This window comes from Paramisgurnus dabryanus, chromosome 21, assembly GCF_030506205.2.
Source record: "Paramisgurnus dabryanus chromosome 21, PD_genome_1.1, whole genome shotgun sequence".
Classification (NCBI taxonomy): Eukaryota; Metazoa; Chordata; class Actinopteri; order Cypriniformes; family Cobitidae; genus Paramisgurnus; species Paramisgurnus dabryanus.
In genome coordinates, this window is record NC_133357.1 from 8532141 (window position 1) to 8552461 (window position 20321).

Below are 20321 nucleotides of genomic sequence, written 5' to 3' on the forward strand. Positions count from 1 at the left end.
TTGCTGATAAAATATGATGCATGATCACTGTAATCACAAAAAGTTGTTTATACGAATAATTTACAAATATGCAAAAAAAAAGGTTTCCTAAGTAAAAAAAATGTTTGTTATTGGAAACAAACAGAAGACAAAAAATTTACAAATGTGTGATGAGGCGATTCAGCATTTGGACAGCACCTGAGTGTTTTGAAAAATATTACGTAAAAATGATTCTCATCTCACCATATCCAAAGGTACAAAGTCATCATATACAATAAAACCATGGGGAAGCATTTATAAAAATCTAAATAAATGCAATTTATTTTTAATGCACTTTTCAAAGCCAAATAAAAATTATCTGCTTACTTACGCTTTCTAAAGTCCTAAAGTCCTGTAATCGGTCATTTATGTCCAAAAGACTCAATAATAATTTTTTACATTTTAATCCTTTCATTTTGTAAAGAAAATGTGCATGGTCTTCCCGTTTATAGACACATATTACTAATGCGTTCATTAAATAACAAAAAAAATATTGCATCATTGACTTTAGACCAGGTTACAGTTGGTCAATGGCGTAGTCTATTTTAGTTTCCTTAAAATTGCAATGGGGGAACCGTGTGCCTGAACAAACCTCGTTTTCAAGCCAGCACGCCCTAGGTGCAGATGCATTTGCAACGTCAAACAACATGCAGTTGGACGTGAAAATTATAACTGCACCGTGGTGAAATAGCAAAAACACTTGCGTCGCGCTTCGTGCTGCATTGCGATGGGTGTATGATAGGGCCCATGTGTTCAGGGTTATGCCAGTGAGCGAGACAAAGAGAGAAAGAGAAACGGATGAGATTGCCACAGAGACTCCATCTGTCTCACGACCGTCGGGTGTTCAGGAGCAGAGCTGCTCATGGCTGGAGGAGATATTAATAACTAAACTCACCATATGTTACATCATGACCATTTTCTGTTTGCACTGAACCGAAACCTGTTACTATTGTAACTGTTTCTGCTCTGATTCACCAGCTCACTGCATACTGAGCCCTACTGTACAGTATACACTGCATACTACATACTACGTGGAAAAGTGTGCAATATTCATGAGTAGACATGTTTATAAATGCACACAAGGACAAACTGCAATCCAGGTATTGCACACTTTGCAGTCATACTACATACTACGATATTAGTAGGCAGCATGTTTATCCACAATATAATGTGCTATGTGTAGTATGTAAATGCTTAGACACTTTTCAAAGACAAAGTTAAAGGGAATCTCTCTGAAAGAAAGGCAAATCTTACCTTGTGTCTGCACTTCAAGACGACACCGTAGGCCCCTGTATGAGAAAGAGAGAGAGAAACAAGAGAGGTTTTACTGTTTGAGTTTTCTCTCATTGCCTGATTTAACTCTCTTGAATCTCAGCAAATGCAGATGAGTCTGCCAAAACCCAAAGAAGGTTTTGTGTCTACAGAATGAAGTGATTTGAAAGAGAAAGACTGAAGAAGACCTCAGGCATTGATTTACACGTTTACCTGCCATCACCTCCAGAAAGACATTAAATCAAGACAAATGTTGAGAGAACTTCTAAGAATTCATTTAATAAGAATTCATTAAAACCCTCATATTAGCATGTTTAGTAAACACAAACCATAAACTGCCTCTCAGGTGTGCATAAACAACAGCGTGTGGTTTGTGTGTCTATGTGGGCTGTGTGTTGAGTCCTGGCACTGAAGATCATATATCAGTTTTATCTGTACAGTCCCTTAAGACCTGCAGGAACCGAGGAACCCGTCCAACAACAGATCTGAGCTGCTTCACAGAGGAACCGTCAAAGCTTTTCACTATCATTATTGCTCACAGGTCTGTACTGAAAAGGTTACAGCGAGAAAAGCAAAAACAAGGTACTAAAATGCAACCAAACATGTAATCATGCATACTTAGAATAGCAAAATAAACAGGGTCACAATCCTACAAAATATGTACAACTAATTCATCTGTCACTTGCTAAAGCAGCCAAATTAGACAAAGGCCAAGTTGAACAGGTTGTGTGACATGCCCGAATCCTTTAAAACCATATGTCATGTTAATTTTACATACTGCAGGGACGGTACTGGCTAATAAAATAATAATAATGCTTTCAATAAGAGTTTGAGATAGGATTATTTTTTACTGACAATAAAAGTAAAAGATACACTGTAAAAAATGATTATGTGCTTAAATAGATTTAACGAAATAAAATGACTAACTATATTAAAAAATGTAATACTTGTTTTCTTTAACCAAAGTTAAAATAACAAAGATGTAATCGGATTTATTCCAAATGAGCACATTATTGAGTAAATTCAACTTAACTTTATCAAGTATAATCCACTAAAATGTGTAAGAAGAAAATTAACATAATCATTTTGTGTTGAAAACTATACACTGCAAAAAAATGATTTTCAAGAAAAAAAAATTTTTATTTTTGTCTTGTTTTCAGTAAAAATCTCTAAAAATTCTTAAATTTAGATGCTGTTTCTTGATGAGAAAAACAACCCAAGAAAATAATATTAGTTTTTAGAGCAAAAATATCAAATATAAGTGATTTTGTGCATAAAACAAATATTTTTGAATAATTTTTCCTGAATTTAGTATTTAAGAAAAATTTTCAAGATTTTTTGCTTACCCCATTGGCAGATTTTTTTGCTTGATTTTTTCGCTTGTTTTACCAAAGAGTAATAACATTAGCATAAGCTAATGCCAGTACTGAGACCTGAGTCTCTTCTTACTCGCTCATTATAATGTTGTGTATCATAATAAATATTTAAAGAAAAGAGTTCATTTTACATGATTTAATCAGGAAAATTCCATTAAAGAAACGAACCTTTAAAAGTACTTCAAAAATATAATGTAATTTTTTTTTTTAAGTAGATATCACATAATTATTTTCTGTAGTTTTACTTAACTTAGTTAAGTAGATTAACTTAACTTCCATTTGAGTGTAATTTACTCGAAAAATATTTGTGCAAAAACTTTTGCAGAAAATTTTACTTATTGTTTTGTGTAGAGAAGGTAAAGAGCGAAAGAGCAAAGTAAAGAGTAAAAGAGCGAAAGAAAAAGCAAAAGAAAGAAAGAAAAAGTAAAAGAGAAAAATAGGTCATTAAAATCTGGCTCCCCTTGTGATGTCAGAAGGGGAATCTTATTATAATAATACCACCCCTTAATCTGCACTATCCAACCACGGCACTGCCATTTAATGCAGAGAGAGAGAAAATAATTGACAGCACAGCTGAATTTAAAATGTCAACAAACCACCATCATGATGATCAGTGTTTACATTTCATCAGCTCATTTGCATTTTAAAGGTCACACCCAAAAACAGCAAATTTTTGCTCACACCAACAAAATAACACAATTTTAACATGTTATAATAAATTATCTGTGGGTATTTTGAGCTAAAACTTACGTTTTCTGGAGACACCAAAGATTTATTTAACATCTTAAAAAATGTACTAAATATATTTGATATTTTTCTTACTAAATGGCATCAACTCCCCTCAGAAGGCCTTTATTAACCCAATGGAGCCGTGTGGATTACTTCTGTGAGAGATGGATTAACTTTTTTGGGGTTTTAAAAAAATCCAGCACCGTTTACTACCATTTATAAGCTTGAAGAACCAGGGGCCTCATTTATCAACAGTGCGTAGAAAATGTTCTATATTTGTACCTACGAATGAAATTTAGAATGTGTCTAAGTACAAAAAAATCGGGATTTATCAAACGTGCGCACGGGGTTCGTACGCACATCAGTAAGTAATCCTTGATGATAAATCCCACTTGTTCTTAAGCACCATGCTCGTGCACGTTCATGGTCATTTGCATTCCGAAACGCCTCCAATGAACCATATATGGTGACAACACCTCCCGTTATAAGTCACGTGGTTGTGCTTTTTCCCTCATCGCAATAATGGCAAAGAGAGCGTAAAAGAGGAACTTTACAGACATAGAAATTGAGTAACTGGTGGATGAGGTTAATAACACATCTGTTTGGTTCACTTTGTACGGGAGGGATGACTAACAAAAGAAAACAAATCTGCATGGGAACATGTTACCAGTGAGTTTAATTCCGTTGGGTATGAGAACACTTCTAGAAATAAAAAAGTGGTTTGACATAAAATTATCAGCCAAAAAAAAAAAAAAAAAACGCGTCACAGCACACCGACGTGAAATCAGTGCAACTGTAGGAGGACAGACAACGACAGAACTTGGACAGCCGCATAACCAGCATTTTAGCAGCATTTTAGCAGCAGCCATATCACCCTGTAGCCCAAGACAGCTTGCCCACTGAAGCTAAGCAGGGCTGAGCCTGGTCAGTACTTGGATGGGAGACCACCTGGGAAAACCAGGTTGCTGCTGGTAGAGGTGTTAGTGAGACCAGCAGGGGGTGCTCACCCTGTGGTCTGTGTGGGTCCTAACATCCCAGTATAGTGACGGGGACACTATACTGTCAACAAGCACCGTCTTTCGGATGAGACGTTAAACCGAGGTCCTGACTCTCTGTGGTCATTAAAAATCCCAGGATGTCCTTCGAAAAAGAGTAGGGGTGTGCCCCGGCATCCTGGCCAAACTTGCCCATTGCCCTACTAATCATCCCTCATACTAATTGGCTATATCACTCGGTCTCCTCTCCACTAATAAGCTGGTGTGTGGTGGGCGTTCTGGCGCAATATGGCTGCCGTCGCATCATCCAGGTGGATGCTGCACATTGGTGGTGGTTGAGGAGATTCCCCCATTCATATGTAAAGCGCTTTGAGCACTGGAAAAGCGCTATATAAATGTAACGAATTATTATTATCATCGGCGCGATATCTGAAAACGCGCTCCCGGCGGAATGGATGATTTGCCAAGTCTTCCAATAATGCAAGATAAGCCACTGTTTTAAGCATTTGACGGAGCTTTCTTACATAGGGTTAGACACTTATTGCATTAATTAACTTCAATACTGATTTGCAGTTACTTTATTAACAGTAATCATTTTTAACACCTGGGGGTGGATAATAAATAGACAAAGTGTTCTTTTAACACTGGGGATGGACGGTCCTGTGTAGTATCGCTATTCTACCACTAGATGCTCTGCGTACGCATACTCCGAGGTGTGCGTATATTTACACACATTTCTACGTATAAGTACAATTTGATAAATTCCACACTTTGCGTAAAACTGTTCCTACGCACACTTTACGCACACTTCTGTTCGTACGCACGCTTGATAAATGAGGCCCCAGGACATTTTCTAATATAACTTCCTTGTGTCTGAAAGAAAATGGTCATATGCATCTCTCGGATGGCTTGAGATGAGTAAATTATAAGGTAATTTGTTTTGTTGAACTATCCCTTTAAACAGGACTGAATGCTCATTCGGTGCACAGTTGATTTACATCATAAAGATTTAGAAGCTGCACAGACAGATATTTTAATTGGGACATTTAAACTGGATTTATTCTTGTGAAATGATTTGATTTTACTGGACAGAATGAATCATGTGTTTAATAATGAGAAGTGATTCATATTCTGAGATAATGAGATTCAATCACTTCAGTGTCATGAATAATAAAACAGACTAGATGATATTTACTGAAGGGAACAAATCACATCAGATTTCTCTTAAATCTTCATCATTTCTACCAGACGATGAGAGATGAGAACAGATGAAGATTCGCTGCCTCTGATAAAGAGTCGAGTGATCTCACGTCTCTCCAGTCAGACCTTCAAAGAAGTTATACGCTTCACATGAGCTCTGCTATCCACATTCATTCAAGAGCTCTTTACTTTTACAATTGTATTATTTTTATCTCAGAAATTTTAATAGCAACATAAGTGTAAAAATCGACACTTAAAATGAAAGAACTTTAGAGTTCCTGAGACACGAACGTGAAATAAACAATTTTCCTCTGGGATCATCTCAACCTCCCCTGTTTCTCACTTCATCACTTCACAAATGTGATGACATCATCTTGCACTGATGCGAGAGGAACAGGGTACCAAAATAACTGCGAACACATCAGTGCACATGTAAGCGTCCTGCGGTGCGACGGCTTGATTGATTGCTTGAGTACCCTACATTTGAACTCAATGTTCAGTAAAGATACTAATAAACTGATCTTTACATCCTACTTGTCACATTGCATGGCTCCAGCCAATCAGAAAAGAATTACACGTGCTTTCGACCAATCAGTAGAGGAGAAAATGCGTGAATCACAGTATTCACGATATATGGACCGCACTTCAAGGTGTATCTTGCTTAACCTGCTTTCTTTAGAGCTGAAATGAGGATCAGAAGAAAACGAGGCCATAAACCCTCAACTGGCACAAAAGTGGAACTTGGTGACCTGTTTTTCCTCGAGTGACATTCAGCTCGAGTTTCCCTCAGTGTTCACTGAAGACAGATATATATTATCTGCTAAATCAACGGGATTTGAGTCAGCTGTGAAAGGAGAGGACAGGTGAAGGATGCTGAATATGAGAGAAAGAGGGAGAACAGCTGAAGAGAGATTAAGATAGTGATGGCCAACAGAGACACTAGAAACTAATCTACTGACAGCTGAACACACACATGGCATACACGCACACACACACACAAACACACACACACAAACCCTACTGGAGGTTTGAGGACATTAGGAAACACACAAAGATGGTTTAAATAAAATTATATGTTAATCTGGATTATGTTACATAATCTTTTATCTTTATATTTATAATTCTCTCTCTCTCTCTCTCTCTCTCTCTCTCTCTCTCTCTCTCTCTCTCTCTCTCTCTCTCTCTCTCTCTCTCTCTCTCTCTCTCTCTCATTCTCATGTGCCACTTCCACACAGATGTGCCTTCATCATGAGCCAATAAGATTTAACCATTATAAACTAAAGACGTTACATCTTGTCCACATTCAATAATTTATGAACATTTAGGATACAAACAGTAAATTTAATCCAGAAAGGAAGAATTTGGCATCATGAGTAAATATTTGTTTTTCTCACAATTTTGATATGACCCGGGTGAATGTGACTCAAGAAAGACTCAAGAGAGGAATCAAAACTCCTAACAGACACAGATAACACTTGCTGTGGTGTAAATGTGAGAGATAGATGGAGTAAAAATAACCCAATCCCCCAAAGACTTCAACCACACCATCATTCAGAAAGAGAGAGACGGAGGATTACTTCACATACATGATCTTAAACATACAACATTCATTTACACCAATCCATCAGAATTCAGCAAACAGAGACATTATTGCTTAAATGTTTGACTAAATGCATTAAAAGAAGTGATGTTAGATCATAACACTGTGTAAATGATGAACTCCGATACAGTTTGTGCAGCTTTATTTCTATCAATGATCCTGGATGACTGAAGAACAACATATGAGGTCTGGTCTACATCAAAATGACATTGTTTGTGAAATGACCTCTTTAATGCTTTGTCAAGGTCATTAGGGATAAAGGATATCATATCTATGACTTTATTTTCAGTGCGCCAATCTAATGAGGTTTAAGTTTAGTCCAAGACTAACGTGTATGTTTGAGTTGTCCTAACTGTAACCGGCTTACATTGAAAATTCATAAAATATACCAGCGACATTGATTTGTCTCAAAATTCATGTTTTTTGTAAGGTATTTTTTGTAATATATAACTAAGACCTTGTCCTGGATTAATCTATTCAATTCAATTTTATTTATATAGTGCTTTCACAATTGTTTAATTGTATCAAAGCAGCTTTACATTAATAGATGCAGGAGAAAACACAGAAAAATTGATGGACAACATAAGAAGCAGAGTACAGCGGCTAAGGTTAAACCGTACTAGTAATAATGTAACGTATAGAAGAGAGCTCTAAGTTAAGCCAATGTCAGCTGACTCTATAGGGGTTAAAGGGACAATAAGTAGGATTTACTCCCATCTAGTGGTGAAATTGTATTTTGCATTCAAACGAACAGTGCTCTCTAGCGCCTCACTTTTCCAAATGCGTGTTGCAACTACGATAGCCGTTGTGTACTCACTGATCTCCTTGTATGTTTCAGCTGGTTCACGTGTTTTGAATGAAAACGCGTTGGTAGTCTAGTGCTTTTTGTCCCTCTCTGCTATTATTGTTTATCAATATGGCGGAACGATATGGAAGCCTCCTTAGACTTACCCGTTCAATGTTAGTAAAGAGAAGAAATTCTAAGCTTACAAATAAAAGTCAGATCACTGGCCGAGGTCATTTGATACCAATGAGGACATATTTATTAATAAAGACATTGATTTTGATTAATAAAACACTTAAAATCCTACTTACTGTCCCTTTTAAAAAACTTCTGTCTGGGAAACAGTCCAATCAACTCATATACATTTGGTTTTAAAGAGCACCTATCACATGGCTTAAAACAATGTTATTTTGTGTATTTGATGTAATAAAATGTGTTCGCATGGTGCGTGTTTTAAAAAGACATTATTTTCCACATACCGTGCATTATTGTTGCTCCAGATATCCCTGCCTCCCTAAAACGCATAGATTTTGTACAAAAATCCGCTTCGCGTCGGGTCCTGATCACACTGTCGGGGCTTATTTCCCGATAACTACCGGCTGCCTCTACATTATCCCGCTTATTACACGGCTACTTGTCACATAAGAAAAAAAAACTGGACATGAATATGAATTTGAAACATTTTATTGGCATATTTGTTTTAAATTAACATTTTTATCCTTCCGCGAAACTTTGCACAGATGAATAAAATGATCGTAATACCTTATTAAGATCCTCTGCTTCATACTTGTCTGTCTCCATTTTTTTCTCTTTTAGCCAGTCTTTGAGAAGTTTTAATGCCCATTCTGTATTTTTTTGTGTGTTGGCTTCGTAGCTGTCATGCTCTATTTTGTCAAGTTCAGTCTCAGTAAGCTCTCTGTGTCTTGTCGTGGTTGTCCAGTGTTTGTCACAAGATGGCGCCAAACAAACAGTAATCTTTATTGGCGCGGAGCGATCTTACTCGTAAAGTAGTACCGGCTATGCGTTATTATTTTGGAGCGGTTATTATTCGAAAAGAACGAACCTGCAAATGTCTCAACTGACCAATCAGAATCAAGCATTCCAGAGAGCCGTGTAATAAAGCTCATCATTCTGAAAACATGTGTCCCTGATTGGCCAGCTAACCAGAACATTGTGATTGGCCTGAATAACTCTGACACTCATTACCATGTTTGAAAGATTCACTCCCAATGCAATACTGACAGGAGTTAATATCATCTTTACTACCTTACCAATACAAGCCGAATCTGTCCAGAAAATGCAAATGATCAAGCTGATCGATCAACTTTACCAGCATGACTTGAGCAGAATGTAACAGATTGGTAAAGTAACGATACTAAAACATTAAAACTATGTCTTCATGTGTGATCGTATTACTTTGGGATTTGTACCTTTTGCATATCGCTAACATGAATTAATAAACACGTAGAAATGTAAAATCGTGAATCAAAAAATAGGTGTTAAACAAGACTGATTGAAATGTAAAGAAAGCATAGATGTATATATGTATAGATGCCTCATTCAACCACTCTATATATTGTGTAGACATTAGACAAATCCGCCATATTGGCATGGTCCAGTTGCAGATGTCACTCATAGTTCTCCAGGATACCAAAACATTGCACAGCCTAAAAAGATTTATGTTCCCGAAAAAATTGGATAACCTTTCACAGGTGAGAATGTGTTGTTTATATGTATTAACTCAATATTACCGGTTTTTAAGCTACGATTGCAGAAACAGTTGGCTTTCATGGACCAACCCAATGCCCAATCTTTGGCCAGCAAATTAAGCCCAAATACCAAAACCTTACATTCATAACTAAAATAATTTGACACTAATATTGACAGCCAATGAGCCAAAGCCTCCCACATTTAAATCATGAGAAAAACTCTCCATGTCACAGTTGTAATGTAAGCGGTTTCTGTGGGAAAACCATAGACTTGGACTGTTCCAATAAGGCAGACGACTTGTGTATAGGAGCCCATATAAAACACCCACTAATAAGGACATCCATGTATATGAGAGATATGTTTAACATTGATACTCGCCTTCACCCACGATCCCAAGAACCTCGAACCTGTGCATGACATCACCAGAGGCGGGGTTCCTCATCCAGTCAAACAGAGGAGGGGCTCACGGGGGCGAGTGGTCGTGGTGGTTATGGACTGACATGGGGCGACGTGGTTCAGATTCACAGGGAATATCCAATCACGATGAGCCTTTCAACATGATGCTGTCCATCAAACACACACCTGCAGTACACCTGTGATATAAAACACATTTACACAAATGTTAAGATACCAAACCATACTGTGGTCTAGTGTAGTGTACAGTCATATACTGTAGGTAGTTCTGGATGATTGTTCACTAGACTCGATGATATTAATCTGTTATCCTATCACATCACATCATTTTCACCTGACAGGCCAGTGTAATGTAATTCTTTATAAGGAAATCCTGACCAATAAACTCTGTAAAATACACTTGATCTTATCTGCAAACATTCTTCATCTCCTCACAGTGAATTTGCTGGTTTTCATGTGTGTGGCGGGCGGCACAGATTAGTGTTTGTGTGGGTCACAGATAATTAGAATGCAGCTATAAATAGTGCACAGCAGAAGAGTATTCATGCCGTGAAAGAGCAACACATTCAAGTGAAACACAGAAATGAGACGAGACACGTCCGGCCTTCTGAAGACAGTGAAGAACACAGACGGACAGATAAAAGCTTAGGAAGAAAGTGTCACAGATGAGACACAAAACAAAAGAGACATATCTGATCTGATCACAACATTTAAAGGTGCCATAGAATGTAAAACTGTATTTATAGGCATAGATGAATAATAAGAGTTGTCTACATGATAATGACATATCATGAGCCTCAAACACGATTGTTTCTTCTTCTTATGTAAACCTTGTGCATACAAAAGACTGCTGGAAAACAAACCAATCTCAACATAACACCAACTGTCAAGATGTACACCCCAACATTAAATTACACATTAAAGGTGCTAAAGAATGCATTGTAATAATCTGTTAAATTATTCTCTGATATCTACAAAGAAGGTTTGTGGCTTTATTAAGTGCAAAAATGATCCAGAGTCAGTTTTTCGTGTCCATTTACCACCCTAGGATTTGTCTTTAGAATGAAATGGTCTATTATTACCTTATTTGAAAGAGTCATGAATAATAATGTTGAGCTCTGCTCTGATTGGCTGTTTCTCCTTCAGTAGCTCTGTGTGTGTGTAATCAGATCTTATGTTTGAGTCTGGATCAGATTTTGAGGAATAATCAATTGTTTGGAGATTGTTAATGGAGTGGTAAGTTTGGGTTTTTTAATGAATTACGGTGAAATCCCAGCACATACCAAAGCCAGGGGGCGCTCTCGTGCAGAACCTAGAAGTAGAAGAAGTAGCATTACAAACGCTATTCCAGGAAATGTCTGCAGGAATATTTATATCGCTGTTCTTCAAATTGTTTCAGGTATTTTCATGATAATAAAGAATATTTTGAATTATTGTGTTGCTTTTTTAAATGCAAGTTATAAACGACTCCGACTCATAATGATTTTAGATTGATAAGGACTTCCTACTGACTAAATGCCGTAGTACACACACAAGCTGTGCATGTAACACAGAATCGCAGCCTTGCGATTTGTTACAGCCCTAGTCGATAGTAGAACTTCAACCTAAATGCTAAGCATTAAGTAGCATATAGCGCTAACTAGCATATAGCACTAACTCAGCAGTCACAACTTTGTTTTATCATTGTAACAACATTGCAGTTATTTAATGTGTAATTTAATGTTGTGGTGTACATCTGGACTGTAACGTCACAGTTGGTTTTATGTTGAGATTGGTCTGTTTTCCAGCGGTCTTTTTCATGCACAAGGTTTACATAAGAAGGAGAAAACAATCGTGTTTGATGCTATTGATATATCATTAACATTTACACAAATCTTACTGTTAATTTAAGCCTACATAAATACAGTTTTACATTCTATGTCACCTTTAAATTAATTACAATGTTGTTACAATGCTAAGAACACTTTACAATTAATAATTGTAATTGTAATTAAAAAGTAATTGACTTTACAGTTACGTTTTGAAGGTCTAGAGGTCGACCGATGTATCGTCCGTGCTAATAATTTGGTTTTTTTTTTGCAAATTATGCCAATTAATAGGCAGGCGCATCTGTGGGCACCTAAGCCTTGTTGTATGACTCGTGACGCCGCCTCTTGCTGCAAGCAGATCTCTCCCTGAGGCTGTGTGTGACTGTACGTTCACAACGCCGCCGGCAAGAGCGTCAAAAACGCTTGTTGATAAACAGCTTTAGTAAACAATGGCTGGATTGCGCAAATTTAAAGAAGTCAGCACAACAACTCATTTGAACGAATTCGTTTGAATGAACGGTTGAAACAACAGATCTATCCAACACTGAACTCACAAGACAACACAATCAATCACACACAGCACCGCAGAAATGAGAAGGTAAATGTGCTTCCAGAGTATTTAGAAAGATTTGCCCAAAATAACAGTCTAAACTAAAAAACTTAGACGTTTACTATGTTCAAAACTCTACCAAAGAAGGGATTTATCATACAAAGCAATAAAAGCCATGGAAAGAAAACTGAGCAAAGAGCATTGTGTCAGATATATTTGTGTTTGATAAATGCATGGTGTGGAGGAGGTTGTAAAACTCCTCAGAAAGACCAGTCATCATTTTTTTAATACTTTTGCTTAAATAGTGACATTTTAACAGAAAATCTGCCAAACATATCGGCCAAGACAATCAGCATCATATATCGGCCATCGGCTGCTCTGATTTCTAAATATCAGAATCGGCCAGAGAAAAAAAACATATCAGTCGACCTCTAGTCCATATGAAAAAAACACAAACGTCCATTAACAATCTCCAAACAATTGATTGGAGCTCTTACATTTAATTCTAATTCATTGCACAAACCTAAAGCTACAAACCTTCCATGTAGATATCAGAGAATTATTTAACCGATTATTACAATGCATTCTTAGGCACCTTTAAATACAGACAGTAGAGAAACACACATCACAAAATCTTCATGTCATGATCTGTGATTTCATCTCCGCCTGCTCATAAACCATCATAATACTGATGCATACAGAATGACCTTCAATTGAGCAAAAGATCAAATAAAGAAAAGGACAATAAAGGCTTTGCTTACATTATTTAAGATGAATCTAACTAAGACGCTTATACTGTAATCTTGTGTATCCCCCGGCAGCTTCTTTAAAAAGTGTTTTGCTTTTATTTTGTGCTGCTGATTAATTTCTCATTCTTTCAGAAGGCATTGCCTCACTCGTATCCTCAGATTAATTGCCCGTGGTCTGTGTGACAACAGATGGAGGTCTTTATTTTGTGTTTGTGTGCGCTTCCTATTCCTTTGGCATAGATGTGTGTGTATGTCATCACCTCAGACTCGCTCCAACAAACTGTGTCTGACAAACAAACACAGGGTCTATCTATCACAGCGAAGAGTCTGACAGTGAGTGAGACAGACACATCATATCAGACCAAAGAAAAACTAAACATGCAAACCAATAACATGAAATCTTTACTCTGCTTTATTATTCATTTTTTGTATTAATTTGTCTCTAGTTTCACAGTACACATAACACATAAAACAGAAAGAATAGAAAAGTTTCGACAAAAGATTATTGGTAAACTTTCCTTATTGCTCGTGGTTGCCTATAGTGTCACTTTGAAGGGTTTGAAGCCTTCTTTCTTGACTTTACATCAATAGAGATCATTCAAATGTCTCTTACCAATGATCTTACTTGCCTCATTCAAAATCTTGCACTTAACTCGATTAACAACACTCAGGTTACCATACCATGATGTAATGTGAAAAGTTTCTTGTTTTTTTATAACAAAATGTTTATAGAGCACCATTTCCATATCATTCAAAGAAAGATACAAGCCTCCATCATGAATGACTCGCTCTCATAACCTCACCTTTTCCTCAACAGATCACTAAAGGATCGACCGGTCCAAGCTGGTTATTTCTAAACAATGACAGTAATGTAAATAACCATGGCCGTATTTATGAAAAGAGCATTCTGTCAAACATTGTGTGTTTTACTATAGATAGTCACATGGTTTTGGAGCAAGATAAAACATAAGAATGGAGTAATAATAGATGAAAAATAAAAAGGCCTGATGATTACAGTCTGAAAACAGTATATGCACTGAAAAACGTTTTGGTGTAAAATATATTAGATTAAACCTCAATATTTCTACATAGTTATATCAAAATTTACTGAAAACTTGATTTTCATAAGTAAAATTATAAATAAATACACAATTAATTCATGTACAAAATGAACTGTGTGGGAATAGTATGTCGTATTATATATTTTCTTGTATTATTTAAATGTTTTATAGTTACTGCACATAGTCCTAAAATAACTAAGTACATCTTAATCAAAAATAAATAAATGTAGCGTCTTCAAGTCTGCTTAAAAAACTGAGTTCATTTAACTTAAGCACATAAAATCCATTAAACTAAAATATTCAAGTAACAGTTACTTAATTATTTAACAAATGTTTCATGTACTATTAAGTAGATTTTATTTGATTATGGTAGATAAGCTGTACTTAAAAAAAAGTTTGTGCAAATTGTTCCGAGGATTTTTTGAAAGTAAATTTTAGTTGTACTTAAAAAACTGTGGAAACCAATAACCTTAACAGATTTAAGTAAACCAATTCAACATTTTTAAGTAAATAGTATTTTTAAATCACAATTTATCCAAACTTAAACGTTTATATTTCATTGTATTTAATATTTAAGTACACTACTTAAAACTACAATAAGAAGCAGGGCCGTGCAGAGACCATTGGAGGGGCAGGTGCTCAAAGAATAAAAAGGGCACTTTGCTCGCCGACACGCAAGCACACAACTGAAACAAATAATAAAGTAATACAGAATAGAAAGATGATAAGTCTAACGTTTTTCTTTATTTTCCTTGCAAATAGAGTGAGACAGAAAAATCTATATAGACTGAGTTTTATATCATACCGCTTCGGTTCAATGCCGGCTCGAGGGGGATCCTCCCTGTACTGCGCACCGTGTCGTGCACGTGTGGGCGCTGCTAGCGCTGTGAGCTTTCCCTAAAGAGATTGTCCAATAAAAGGTCAATACGTCATCATGTGACTAATTTTATTTGCGGCTAAATTATTTTTTATTAATTTTACTAATAGTTAGATTGGGCAGGCCTTCACAAAAGGGCATTTAATTACAAAAAAATGCCTTGACAAAAAGGGCACTTTGGTCATCCAGGGGTAAAGGGGCAGGTGCTTGGGCACCCCCCCCCCCCCCCTGCACGTGCCTGATAAGAAGTGTTTATCATTTATTTTGTGTTCACAAGTCACAGAAAGAGACAATGTGACTCATGCAAGTGTGAAAAAACTGAGCTCAGTTATTGTTTATATGATAAATCAACACATATCTGACTTATCACCTAAGCACAGGCACTACACTTCTGAACAATGAGAAACACAAAACTAAAACATAGCAAACTCTTCTAAATCTCCAACATTAATGAATGTTTAACACTATTGAGTCTTTCTCTTTACTGAAAAACACATAAAACAACACTTCATTTCAAACAATGCTCTCATAATGCAAAGCATGCTGGGAACTGAAAATCCTCCTCAACCAATCGTGTTGATTTAATGTTAAACTGAAGTAAATTTGCAGTGCCAGAATCTCTCTCAGCTTAACTGGCAGATTGAATGCCATAAACCTCATCATAAACACCAAAAGTTTGTAATTATTTGCAGTGTTTGTTCAAATTAGGCTGTTATTGATATGATTATGTTTGGACATTATAAATCACATTTCTTTGACTCATTTCATTGAGTTTTTGGAACTCAAACCTGTGAAATTGTTGAACACACATAAAACATTTAAGTTGAATTAACTTTTTTCACTGGTTTGAGTACAGTTCACTTATTTTAAATGACTACATTGTACTGTTCTTGTTTACATGGCGTGGTTTCACAGACAAGGCTTAGCTAAAGCCAAGACTAGTCCTAAATTGAGACGTTTAGGCATCTTTTATAAACATCCCTTCGAAAAAGACATTACTGGTGTGTATCTTGAGACAAATCAATGGCATTGGCATATTTTAAGATCTGTATGTGCAAGTTTTTTTCAAGGGAGACAGCCCATTTTAGTTTAGGACTAACCTTAAGCTGTGTTTGTTAAACCGTGTCATTTTTCAATGCTCACTTTGAAAACAAAACAATGTAATAAGGTTTATAAAAGAAGTTCTTAAATGCCTTAAATTTGAATAGACTCATAGAAACAAATATGAAAAAAAAACAATATCATTATAAAAATACAAAATACATGAAATTCTATAAGCTGGGGTAATAATAAGCTGAAATAAAATAAGAAAGTCCTATAAGGGCTTTTGGTTTACTGTGATAAAATCCATCACACAACTGAGCTCATTTTCACTACGTAAACAAACTATAGTATCATGATTTAAAAAAAAAAATGCACTGCAAGTCAAACTAATTTGATCACGAAACTATGAAATGATCTAAAAATACCAAGATCAGCCTATAAACACCAAAACTAACAGACCAGTAAATGTTCTGTGACAATAAAGACTGATGAATTGATGAATCTGCCACACATCAGTAGATGTTTATGAGACAACTTCAGAAACAGGATTTTAAAGAAAGTAGTTTGTGACATTCAGTTGGTCAGAGAGTCACTGCTTACCAAACTAATTTATTTTAACATTTGTTTGTTTTAGCTATAAACAGATAAATATATCAATGTTGTAAGAGCAGGGGTTAGTTGTCACACAGTCTCAGGTATACAATGATAATGATAAGAATATAAATACTATTCATCAAAATGATAACTGTTGATACAATATCAGGGGTGAATAACTCACTATTATGATTATCTTTAATCTATTTCTATGCATTGCTGCATAACACAATGATGTTTAGATGAAGGATCATGGATGGATAAATGAATGAATGTGTGGATATCTATCTTTTATAGGCAGATATATAAACAATATTCACCTTTAGTATATAGACAGAATTTGATTGAATTATTTGTGTTTAAAGTAAATTTATCTATCAGGTGTTACAACAAACCCTCTGTTTGTTATAATGAACCCCACCTATGGGGTAACGTTTGCACTCGTGTCACTTTCGGTGTAATTGTACGATAACAGTAGATCACACAAACAAACTTTAAGTGTTCATTTGTAGCAGAGATGTGTGTGTTGATTGTTTAAAGAAAAGATTCATCTAAATTAAATATTTTTCAATGATAGAGCCAAAGTCAAAAAGCGTTAGTTTGTGCCCCGCTCTCCCTTACTACTAACTATAAGAGAGTACAGTTATAGTTAATGTATAGTAATGTAAATTTCATTTTAATAATGACCATTTCAACATTTAACACAATAATAATAAAGACAGCACATCAAGTACTACAAATGGACGTATGAAAATATTCCAATATTTCATCTTTATCTTCACTGTTTTAATACACAAAGTTTCACTACAGGTCACAGAGACGATTCATATTTTTGTAAACTCATTTCAAACATTGAAATCAAAGTTGTTAAGCAGGTGCATTGACTGGTAGTGTGAAGTGATGTAAAAGTGTTAAAAGACTACGGTAAGAAAACTTCAGGAATCTCGTCCTCATCTTGCTCAATTTCTGAGAAATGTCAAAACAAGAGATGGTTTGTTTTTACAAGACTAGTTACACCCTGTGATGTACTGCTGACACACAACTAAACTCACTGCGTGTTTATCAGTGCACGATGAGAGAAACACAGAACAAGAAAATGAATAAAAGATTGAGGAGCAAATAGCACAACCAGAGAGAGAGAGAATCTAAACTAAGCAATAATGACCTTCTGAAATCATAGGTTACAGTATTGCATATTTAAAATGATTTATACAATTATAGCGAACACAGAATGATTTGATTACTGTAAAGCAAGCCAGAGGCAAAGGTGGATATCATCCAACTATCGTCTTATTTCCTTTGCATGAAGATGAAGGTGCGTGTTTGTTTGTTTGTGTGTGTATGACAAGCATGTTTATAATACATACAGTATGCTTGTGATATCATCATTGCCAGCCAGTGGAAGTTTCTTGCATTAACTGATATGAAGTTTGTCTTATGTTGTCAGACCTCTAATCGTGGCAAACTGACTTTTAAAGGGCCAAGAAATGGAGAGTTGTGTGACCGACATGAACAACACTTAATCACAGTTCATGAATGTTTACTAGAGGACAGGTTTATCAGAGTAATGTCTCTTCTCTATATACATTTTCACCAAAGCCCTGGATGGTTTTTAAAGGAAGATAACACTTAAGTAACAGCATCACTTAACTGCTTTTTACCATGAAGTCAACATGCAAATGCCACACAGGAAATAAAACAACAGTTTTTCATTCTCATTTACTACAATATGACACAGCTTGGTCCATTTTTGCCATCTGCAGGTGCATCGATTTTTCTAAAACGGTCATGACGTTCATATGGTTTAATCTGATTGAAGGTTAAGACAATACAGTTTACATGCACCGTAAACATTGCTATCTGATTAAAATATTGGTTTACATGCACATTCAATATAATATAATCAACCTAACCCTAACCCTAATCCAAACCAAACGTCTGCGCAAGCGCACAGCCAGGTTTCCAGATTCGCTGATCAAAACCAGCCCAATGACTATTTATAGCCCAAATACCAACAACTAATAAACAAAATACTTTCATCTTTAAATCACAGATAAGCGAATTAAAGCAGAAGACTTGGCAAATAAAAGCAGAGGACTTGGCAATGCAGCATTCAGCATCTTTCATCGAGTTGACACTTTATCTCTGGATAAATGTACAAAGTCAAAGTTGAGTTGGAAAAAGTTGTTCTTAAGAAGTTTTCAGATATAGGCAATGCAAACACACTTTTCTAATGATACAACACTATTTTATTTCTTTATGTAATGTTATGAAAGACATGAACACTGCAGAATGTACAGCGCATGACCTCATTACCTTAAAAATGTGTGTTGCCATTGCCTTGCTATTGGATGTTTCTGTGACGTGAATCATGTGATATAAGAGATAAATGTAGGATGTAAAGTTAATGTGCACAAGGTATTTTTGCATCCGTTTAAGAAAATATCTACTACGATTCATGCGTTTACATGCATACTTTTCTCCAGCTGATCGGATCACAGATCGGACTACACCACCCCCCTTTCAATACGATTGAAATTTGCATCCGATCGACCTGAATCGTATTGATTAAAGTGTTTAAATGAAGACTTTTCAATCTGATTGAGCCATTAATACGATTACAAACGGATTATTTTATTGCATGTAAATGAAGAAACAAACTATACAGAATAGATTATTGTAAAAATAGGGCAACAGAACAGTAATGATAATGCAATCAGAGAGTATAGTGTAAGAATAACATAAGTGTTAGGTTAATGTAAGTTTTATGATGTAAGAGACAGCAGTATGACAGTAATGTATAGATGCTGATGTGAGATATATATATACAGTAGCCTATACAGTATTTCCCCTACATGACTAATGCACAAATCCGTGCACATTCCACTGCAGTCACATAAACACAATATATGCGAAAATGAAAGCATCCCATCTGCGTGTTATATGTTAGACAGATACATGTACATCTCAATGGCTGCATGGATTTGGCGTCGCATTGAGCTGAGGTGCGTGGGAGTCACGCGCACATAGAAACACAGACCTGTAACGCGCATCCAGCGCACTTTAACAACAACATCTGTCCTTCTCTTATTACACTCATTAAAACATATGTGACAATTTCACAGCACTACCAATATAACAACATATTAAAAATAAAGCAAGGCAGCACGACAAGCCAGAACTGTCGTGCGGAGGTAAAGCGGCTTTAAAGAAAAAATGAGGTAAAACTCACGCGTTTCTTCCTCACATCATCCGCTCGCACCTGCAGCCGCGTTCATGTAAACCCACCGGCGACAACAGCAACAGTTTATACACTGGCGTCATTGTGGCCAATAAAGATGATTGACGTGCGCTGTTGACACGCCCATTCGCTAGTATGCACCAATCCGAACCGCAATGGGGGCGTGGCTTTGAGTAGAAATACTGTAATACCATAAACATTTCTCTATATAATATATAAAATATAATGTCATTTAATATTTTATATACGTGATAGCTAAATATTAAACTAAAAAACTAAATAAACTTAAAGAAACTAAA

General features: G+C 36.0%; 1 long non-coding RNA gene and 1 pseudogene across 1 annotated transcript; one reads left to right on the plus strand and one right to left on the minus strand.

The window, feature by feature from the left end:
* Window positions 1-1157: 1157 nt before the first annotated feature.
* LOC135765034 (uncharacterized) lies at window positions 1158-20141 on the minus strand. The gene is made up of 3 exons (XR_010540397.1): window positions 20014-20141; window positions 10063-10277; window positions 1158-1307 (listed from the first exon to the last, which is right to left on the minus strand). It is a non-coding gene; the product is annotated as an uncharacterized lncRNA (long non-coding RNA).
* LOC135765050 (5S ribosomal RNA) lies at window positions 4253-4369 on the plus strand (annotated as a pseudogene).
* Window positions 20142-20321: the final 180 nt, after the last annotated feature.